At 47.2% G+C, this 9518-nt stretch overlaps 2 non-coding genes across 2 annotated transcripts; both read right to left on the bottom strand.

Moving 5' to 3' along the window:
• Positions 1 to 388: 388 nt before the first annotated feature.
• On the bottom strand, positions 389 to 509 carry TRNAL-CAA (transfer RNA leucine (anticodon CAA)). Its single transcript has 2 exons — positions 472 to 509; positions 389 to 434 (listed from the first exon to the last, which is right to left on the bottom strand). It is a non-coding gene; the product is annotated as a tRNA-Leu (tRNA).
• A 159-nt stretch (positions 510 to 668) lies between these two features.
• Positions 669 to 789, bottom strand: TRNAL-CAA (transfer RNA leucine (anticodon CAA)). Its single transcript has 2 exons — positions 752 to 789; positions 669 to 714 (listed from the first exon to the last, which is right to left on the bottom strand). It is a non-coding gene; the product is annotated as a tRNA-Leu (tRNA).
• Positions 790 to 9518: the final 8729 nt, after the last annotated feature.

The raw sequence follows: 9518 nt of genomic DNA, 5'->3' as shown, positions 1-9518 counted from the left end.
ACAATATCGAAAGGACCTACCGTCGCAGAAGAAGGCCATGCAAGCGCTTTTGCGCTTCTTACAATCTACCGGCCTGTGTGAAAGACTAACTGGAACGCCTTGTGTGTGTGTGTCTCCATGTGTGCACGTTCCTTTTTTTCTTTTTTTTGCGTTTTCCTCTCTGTCATCTTTCGAACCCCTATCCCCCATCCCCAGTGTAGGGTAGCAAACCGGAGACTCACACCTGGTTAACCTCCCTGCGTTTCCTTTTCTTTCTCTCTCTCTCTTAGGCACCCAGAAGACGATTTTAATTCATGGACCACTCGGCCATCCTGACATTGCCGCTGCAACAATTTAGGGACAATATTTTCATCCCATTGACCGTTCGAAGGAATAAAATAAAAAGGTGTGTCAGAAGTGGGATTCGAACCCACGCCCACCAATGTGGACCAGAAGTCTCGTTTATCCCACAACGTTGGAAAGGCTTTTAACATTGAGTCTGGCGCCTTAGACCACTCGGCCATCCTGACACTGCACTGCGTTGATTAGCGCGGCAATATGTAGTATCAGCGCCATTGTGTGTGTTCCCTCCGTTCTTGGTCCTTGTTACTTAGCGCGGTTTTTAATACTATGTTTCTAATATTATGTAGCATCCCGTTGACCGTCCGAAGAATTAAAATAAAAAGGTGTGTCAGAAGTGGGATTCGAACCCACGCCCACCAATGTGGACCAGAAGTCTCGTTCATCCCACTTCGTGGGAAAGGCTTTTAACCTTGAGTCTGGCGCCTTAGGCCACTCGGCCATCCTGACTTTTTTTCTTTATTGCCTGGCCTTCACAGAAACATATCAGGAACACACGCGAACATATATACACAGCGTTGGAACAGCCAAAAACCCACGAGGGGGCAGGTATTTTCATGCTAAAATTCCTTGAGTACCGTCAAGAGCTCCAGCCTTGACAGCCACTCGGGAACACATGGTTGCAACTTCACCGTGTCCAGCCATATCTGTACGCTTTCAAGGAAATACATGCGTGCCGGTCTTGCATCCTAATCGCAGTGATAACCGGCAATTCTAGAGCGCCATATACTGTGGAGGCACAACAACATCACCTGGTCTAATGGGACACCACCCTGGTTGTCTGTTGGTAAGTATCTTTTTCCATGAGGATCAAGTGGCAACTCTTTTTTAATTGTTCTTTGCAGCACATCCCACAAATACAGCCCTTCCCAGCAATGAAGAAACACATGATCTACTGTCTCCGGCTGTTTGCAAATGAGACAGTGGGCAACCCACGAAAGGAACAGGCCCTTTTCCTCCAGAAATGATTATACCGTCAATGTACCGGTGTGTAACATGAAGAAAAATGTTTTTGCTCGTGCTGAAACTTGCATTTTCTTTACACGATTCAACACATCACTTCCCTTGCCTCCAGAGTATAAGGCCCTGCAAGGGCACCGGGAACACATCACATAGATTCTTGTATAATGTTTTCTTATCAACCATACTCAAATGCTCCATCAAAAAACGTACGTTGAGAAATTTCACACTTAGAACAATCTCTCTAAAGAATCCAAAAATACGGCCAGGCATACATCGGGTATGAACTACAACATCAGGCAATGCTCGACCAAGCCTTAGTTGGCAAGCAGTTCGCAAGAATGGGTCTCTTACATCCCTAAAAACATAAGCCGGTTGGCGATCTGGCGGAGAAATAAATAGCCCAACCCAAGCCCACCATCCTTGACATACCTAAACAAATTTGTCCTACTGCACCTTTCCAGCTGGAGGCCCAAATAAACATGGCAAAAATTGGGTGGAATTTTTGCCCTTTAACACTGGAGCAATGCAACGCCTGCATTATATACCATAACTTGCTTATCAAAAAAAGGTTACAAAGTGTTGCTCTTGCAAATATTGACAAGTGAGCGTTTTTCCATTTCACCGCTTTCTCGCGGATTTCTTGGATCTGCTGTGTCCAGTATGGCTCGGTGTCCTTATAAAACTCTAAGGGCACTCCCAAGTATTTGACAGGCGTTGTAGCCCATGACATATTAGCGAAGGTGTCGGGGGTTGACTGCCATTCTCCATGCCAGAACCCCAGGCACTTACCCCAGTTAACTTGGCTTCCTGTGACTTCACTAAAATGCTTCAAAGCATTGACTGTCCTCTTTATACTTTCTTCGTTTACACAAACAACCGCGATATCATATGCGTAGGCCAGTAGTTTAATTTCAGTCGCCTGCAGTCGGAAGCCATCAATGTCTTTGTTTTGTAGAATGCTTAAGCACAAAGCTTCATTATAAATACAGATCATAAGAGGGCTGAGGGGGCAACTCTGGCGCACCGAACGTCGTACGTTAATGGGGGCTCCCAATGACTTATTAACAATTAATCTCGCAGTGCAGTCACGGTACGTCAAGGCCACTCCCTCTCGAATGACTGTACCAACATTAATGTAGTCTAAGATACTGAACAGAATGTTATGTGACACACAATCGAAAGCCTTTTCCAAGTCCAACTGCAGTAATGCTACACATGCTTGTGTTGCATCACAGCATTCGAGCACACTTCTTACTTTATGGATGTTCTGAAAAATAGATCGCCCTTCAGGTGTCCAAAGATATGTGAGACAGATACTGCGCCATTTCCTTTCCCCAAAAAACCAATTATTATTATTATTTGATCCCACACGCTTGGTGGGGGCCAACTATTTCGATTATAATTGTTTGTAGCCTGCCAGCAAGCACCTTCATATAAATCTTAGTTAACGTTCGTCAGAGCAATGGGTCTGTATGACGACACCTGCTTAAGCTTATCTGGTTGGTCAGTTTTTGGGATAAGCACAGTATGAGACAACCCGAACGATGGTGGCAATGAGTTCACTTCATAGGCCTCATTAAATAAGACACACATTGGTGATAACTGTTCCTTGAATGCTTTGTAAAAAGCCGCACTCATCTAGCCGTCGGGCCCGGGGGATTTTCCCAGATTTAGGTTATTTATTGCCTGCTGCACTTCTTGTTCAGTTATTGGCCGCTAAAGGCTAGCTTTTTGCTTGTCAATTTCTGGCATCGCCTCAAGAAAGGATTCCTTAAATCGATCCAACTTGACACTCTGGTAAGAAAAGAGCTGTTGGTAGTGTTCAAAGAAAGTTTTCGCGATTCTTTCGTTATCTGTTTCTGTGCGGCCTGCTCATTCTATCTCTGCTACGTGATTACGCCTTGCGTTCGCTTTTTCAATTCCAAAAGATCTTTCTGTCGGCGCCTCGCCCATGGCCAGTTTCTCCGCTCGCGAGCGCACAAGTGCACCGCGATAACGGTCTTCGTCGATCAGTTGAAGGTTTTGTTTGATTTTTTTAACGTCGTCCATGTATAAACCAGGCGCATTACACTCCAGAGCTAGCAATTTCTCAAGCAATGCCGTTAAATGCCTTTCATTTTGTTTTTATTTATACCTAAAGCAGCTGAATTGTTCAATAGCTTTTACCTTAATCTGTTGCTTGCACAGTTCCCATTCTTGACCCAGTCCATGCTTGTTACCCAGAGTAACCTTATTAATTTCCACTTCTACTAGTCTAGTATATTGATCATCATTTAACAGTTTACGGTTTAACTTCCAAAGGTCCCACTGAAAACAAACGCCTCTTTTTCTGGTCCCAATCGTACACTGAACTAAGTGATTCGAATATGTTACGGGTAGAACATAACATTGGACCCTTTGGGATCAGTTCCGCTGATATGTAAATCCTGTCAAGGCGGGCGTGGCTGGAACGCTGCAAATGCGTGTACTGAGGCCGCCCGTTGCTTGTCAGACATTTCGCCACATCTTCCAAAGCAAACTTGTCAATCGCGCGAGACAAAAATTCTGTGCTCTAATCACTAAATGCACGCCGACTAGTTTTGTCAGCGGAGCTCAAAACGCAATTTAAGTAACCCATAAAGACGAGTTGCTTGTCCGTGTTTACATACTGCTGAACGAAATCAAACAGAGCTTCCCTTTAGTCTGGCGCCTTAGACCAGTCGGCCATCCTTTTTTTTCTTTATTGCATTTTGACAAAGGGTACAAACAAATAAAACATGTCAGCAACACCTGCACTGACACGGTGAGTTAAAATTTTTTCAGTTCAACCAAGTCATCAAGCATATTTATCCAAGTTGGCTGATCAGGCAGTGCCCGATACACTTCCCCCAGTCTTATGACCCCTTCAATGAAATGCTCGCATGGAGATCTTACAACTACATCCGCATTGTTGAATTGTGTCCTTGTTTTTCATAAACTATGGAGGCCAAGGAGCATAATAGTGTCTTAAGGGATGTCCTGTTTTCCTACCGGTAAAAACCTGATGCCATGCGGATGTAATGGTAAGTCTTTCTTTAAAGATCTTTGAAGCACATCCCAGAAAAAAAATACCATCCCAACAATCTGAAAAAACGTGATCTATTGTTTCAGGTTTTTTACACAAAAAACAGTCTGTCGACCAAGGGACAATGAGACCTTTATCATGCATCCATGTTTTTACCGACAGTGTGCCTGTGTGAAGTTTAAAGTAGAAAGTTTTTAAAGAGGGTACACTGGAATTCTTTTGACCCTTTTGAGCATATCTGCTCCTGGGCCTCCACAAAATGACAAACGGTAAATGGGTACAGGGAGCATTGTTTCTATTAGATCTTTGTACAGATTTTTCCTAGTGACGTTGGAGAGGTACTGCATTGAAAATCGCACCTGTAACATCCTGTACGTAATCACAACTTCACGCAGGGAACCTCTCTCGGCACCACGCATTTCTTCAATCGAGCATACTAGAAATCCTGGTAGCAATCGACATAAACGAACTTGCATAACAGTGCGAAGAAAAGTGTCGTTCTGGTCGCGAAGGAACATAAAGCGAGACACGATTTGTTGTGCAAATAAATGAACCAGACAGAGACCTCGTCTCTTCACGGGCAAGAATAAGTTTGTTCGACTGGTTCTTTCCCATCTCGGCGCCCAAATCAAAACAGCAAAAACCCGGTGGATCTTTTGAATACTGATCCGCGTGGCGCCCAACACATTCATGACATACCATATCTTTGGGATGAGAAACATGTTACATACAGTGGCGCGCGAGAACACTGAGAGTTGTCGTCCCTGCCACACACTGGCCTTTTCCTGTGCCATTGCCGCCTGTTCACTCCAGTATGGTTCGGGTCTGCTATAACAATCCAGCGGCACGCCAAGATACGTCTTCGGAGTAGTGGCCCATCGAAGTCGAGAGTAGTAGTCTGGAGTTTCCTCCCAGTCACCATGCCAGAATCCATAACTCTTCTCCCAATTTATTTGCGCCCCGGTGCATTTGAAAAACTCCTCAACGATCGCCGTGGCTTCACGGATACTCTGTCTACTTGAGCAGAACACAGCGATGTCGTCGGCGTAAGCCAAGATTTTCACGTGAGCTGACAGTAACCTGAAGCCAGTTATACGGTCAGATTTTTGTATAGCCAGACAGAGGGGCTCGAGATAGACTGCGAACAAGAGGGGTGACAAGGGACATCCCTGCCTCACTGAAGAGCGTACGTGCAGGCTTTCAGTGAGCTCCCCATTAACAATGACGAGCGTTGTGCAGTTTTCGTACGCCATTCGTACGCCCTACACAGCCCACAATAGCATGATCTAGCAAGTTGAACAGAACATCATGTGACACACGGTCAAAAGCCTTTGCGAGATCTAGCTGCATCATTGCTACCCTGTCGCCAAGTGCGTCGCAACATTCAAGAACACTTCGCGCTGTGTGTATATTAGTGGCGATGCTCCGACCCTTGATATCGCAAGTTTGATGACTCCCCACTAACATTGTTATGACACCCTGAATTCTCTTTGCCAGAACCTTCATGAATATCTTACAGTTTACGTTGGTGAGGCTTATCGGGCGATAAGACCCCACCCACGGACGTTTTTCTGGCTCAGAGAACTTCGGTATGAGTACAATGTGCGATGTTGTGAATGACAATGGGGTACGTTTTTCCCATATGCTTCGACAAGAACTTTCATCAAAATGTGGGAAGTCTCTGTCTTGAAATGTTTGTAAAAGGCGGCTCCTAAACCATCAGGGCCGGGTGCTTTACCCAATGGCAGTTGATCTATTGCTTCCTCTAGCTCTTTAACGGATATTGGCTGTTCAAGACGAATTCTGATTTCATCGTCGAGCCTTGGCATAAGCGATAAAAAATCTTTTTGGAAACCTGCCTCCGCCCTTCGCATGTGACCCAGCAAGTCGTTGAAATGATCTCTGATTACGCGCTTGATACTATCTTTATCGGCCGACACGTCGTCGTGGTTTTGTATCTGGCGTATTTTTTTGGTAGGCGTATCTTTTTTCATCGCCTAATGTGAGCTTTGTTGGCAATTCACCTGCCCACAGTTTCTCGGCGCGTGCGCGCACCACCGCTGCGCTGTACTTATCTGTATCTATTTTTTCCAACTGCGCTTTTGTATATCTTATTTCTTTAAAAAAAGTTCCTGGCTGAGTGTTTTCTACACTAATGAGCAGTGCAAGCTGCTCACGGAGCTGGGTTTCCTTGTTTTTCATCAAACCTTATAACGCTGCTTGTTTCAATTGCCCTCATTTTGACAAACTGCTTAAATTCTTCCCACTGAACAGCGTAATTTGCCTGTTGCTTCATGAGCAGCTTTTCTAGCTCTTTTCCTACTCCACTGACAAAGCCTTCTTTCTCCAATAACTTTATATTGAGTTTCCATAAAGCCCAATTAAATCGCTTTTTAAAGCGACTACTGCCAAAGTTAGCAAACCACTAGGCAATGATCTCTAAATTGCACCGGTCTGACTTCGTACGAGGTGCACAAAGGAACAAAGTCTGTCGGCACATATATCCGGTCCAGTCGAGCATGGCTATCTCCCTGTAAGTGCCTGTACTGCGGACGCGTGCCAGTGATACAAACACTTACTACATCCTCTAAACAATAGTAACTGGCCACAGCAGTCAAGAATTCTGCACTCTTATCACGTAGTACGGCCGAATGCTTGGCCCGATCGACTGCCTGACAAACACAGTTCATTTCTCCTAAGAACATAACAATCTTGTCGCATTTTAAAAACGGCTCAATTCGCTCAAAAAACAATTTGCGTTGCATTTCTACATTTGGCGCATACACATAAATCACTCGAAAAGACAGGTCACAACACAAGAAATCGGCGACCAGGCGACGACCGCTTTCACACGAAAAGAGCGACTGCGGAGTTATGCCTTTGTTGTTTCTAATAAACACAATGCAACCACCTGAGGAACCGACAGAATGACATACGCACACATCAAAGTGCGCACGAAAGGTAGACACCAATCGGTCAGTCGCTTCTTGGCTTTCAGTTTTTGTTTCCTGGATTGCAGTTACGTGAAGGTCGTTCTCAAGAAAAGCCGACTGAGCTGGCACTGTCGCCTTCTCGCTCCGAGGCCTCAAACGTTTAAGGTGGCTACACGTAGCACTTCGCGTAGTTTAGCTGTAATTTTGAAAACAAAGGGTGCTTTATTCTATAGTATCTACCTTCGTATTAAACATATCTAACCCCCCCCCTCCCCCCCCCCCCCACACACACACACACACCAAAGCAAGCTCAGTGACAAAAAAAAAGTCTATGGAGGCGGTTTACCCGCCAGCAGTGAGTCAGCCGGCACGTTTGGCCGCGGCTTTAAGGTCGAACGCCTCATACCTAGCGCTTTGGTCGGAGGCTCGTCTCCACCACTGGCGTCCAGTTGAGGCGCACTACAACCGGCTTCATCGTGCGTACCTTTTCCGGCCGCGCTGTTTGTTGCGGCTGACAAAACGTCCACGGGTTCCGCCGAAGGTTGGGTGACGCTCTCCGAAGAGTCCACAGGTGTTTCTGTCGCACCCCTCGGCATGTTGGCGACTGGTGTAGTATCTACGGGAGCTACAACCAGCTGTCCGGTTGCTGCAGTGACTTTGGGTAGCGTCTCCGGTTGATCCGTCTGGGGAGGCGTCAAGTGGATTCTTGAGTCGCTGGCTCACTTGCCGCTTCAGATGCTTCCTCCGCGTCGGCTTCGTCCAGTAGCAGCTGCGAGCAGTCCTTACTGCTTACTCGCCCGGAGACGTTGGCGTAAGTACGAGCACACTGCTCTTCCTCATGCCCGAACCGACAGCAGGAACCACACCGTGGGATCCGGCCCTCACGGCGGATATGTCCTGTGCTAAAGCATCGAAGGCAGAGCAGAGCCCGGCCAGGGTCGACCACGAGCGCCAGCTCGCCGGCGACGATCGCTTGATGGGGCAGATCGTCCGGCTTCACGCCGGCGTTCAACCTCAAAGTCACGAGCCTCGTCGTTGAGCCCTTGTCAGACACCCTGTGTACGCGCCACCACTCCCTCGACACGTCCGTCACCTTTCCAAATTGTGCGAAGGCAAGCCGCACATCTTCGTCCACCATGAAGCAGCCAGTGCAGCTTCATTCGTACGTCCTGGTTAGCGCGGTCGATTATAAGACACCGGCACTTTTCACTTTCAACTCCCCGGCACTGACAGTCGTCTTCAGCGTTACGTCGCCTTTGAAAATGACTGCCCAGACATGATTCATGCGATACGCCCCTAGGGCGACCACTTCCGGCAAGAGATAGCTGAGTGAGCGCGCCTGGAAAATCGTCCACCCGGTATGGGCGGACCCTGGCATCAGCGTGCAAAAATACGGTGTTCACAACAAAACGCCCGGTAGGCAGACTCGGCAATACACCTGGTACTCGGATCCTGACGACATAGAGAAGCAAAAAACCTGTTTCCGCGGCCGGGCATGGCCGCTGAAGCTAATGCAAGGGAGCTCGTCATTTCACGTCCGTCACGGTCGGTGGCCGGAAGTGGAATCCACCACTCGCCCATCTTGACACTGCGGTGCGCTGATTAGAGCGACAATATGTAGCATCCCATTGCACGTTCAAAGAATTAAAATAAAAGGATGTGTCAGAAGTGGCATTCGAAACCACGCCCAATAATGTGGACCAGAAGTCTCGTTCATCCCACACCGTGGGAAAGGCTTTTAACCTTCGCACAGCACACGGGCGCCTTAGCGTTTTTCCTCCATAAAAACGCAGCCGCCGGGGCTGTGTTCCGGGTTCGAACCCGACCGCGGCGGCTGCGTTTTTATGGAGGAAAAACGCTAAGGCGCCCGTGTGCTGTGCGATGTCAGTGCACTTTAAAGATCCCCAGGTGGTCGAAATTATTCCGGAGCCCTCCACTACGGCACCTCTTCTTCCTTTCTTCTTTCACTCCCTCCTTTATCCCTTCCCTTACGGCGCGGTTCAGGCGTCCAACGATATATAAGACAGATACTGCGCCATTTTCTTTCCCCCAAAACCAATTAAAATTAAAAAAAAGCTTGAGTCCGGCGCCATAAACCACTCGGCCATCCTGACACTGCACTGCGTTGATTAGCGCGACAATATGTAGCATCAGCGCCGTTGTGTGTGTTCCCTTCGTTCTTGGTCCTTATTGCTTAGTGCTGGTTTTAATATTATGTAGCATCCCGTTGACCGTTCGAA

This window comes from Amblyomma americanum, chromosome 4, assembly GCF_052857255.1.
Source record: "Amblyomma americanum isolate KBUSLIRL-KWMA chromosome 4, ASM5285725v1, whole genome shotgun sequence".
NCBI classification, from domain to species: Eukaryota; Metazoa; Arthropoda; class Arachnida; order Ixodida; family Ixodidae; genus Amblyomma; species Amblyomma americanum.
Note: the sequence above shows the minus strand (reverse complement) of the source record. Positions and strands in the feature narration are given on the sequence as shown.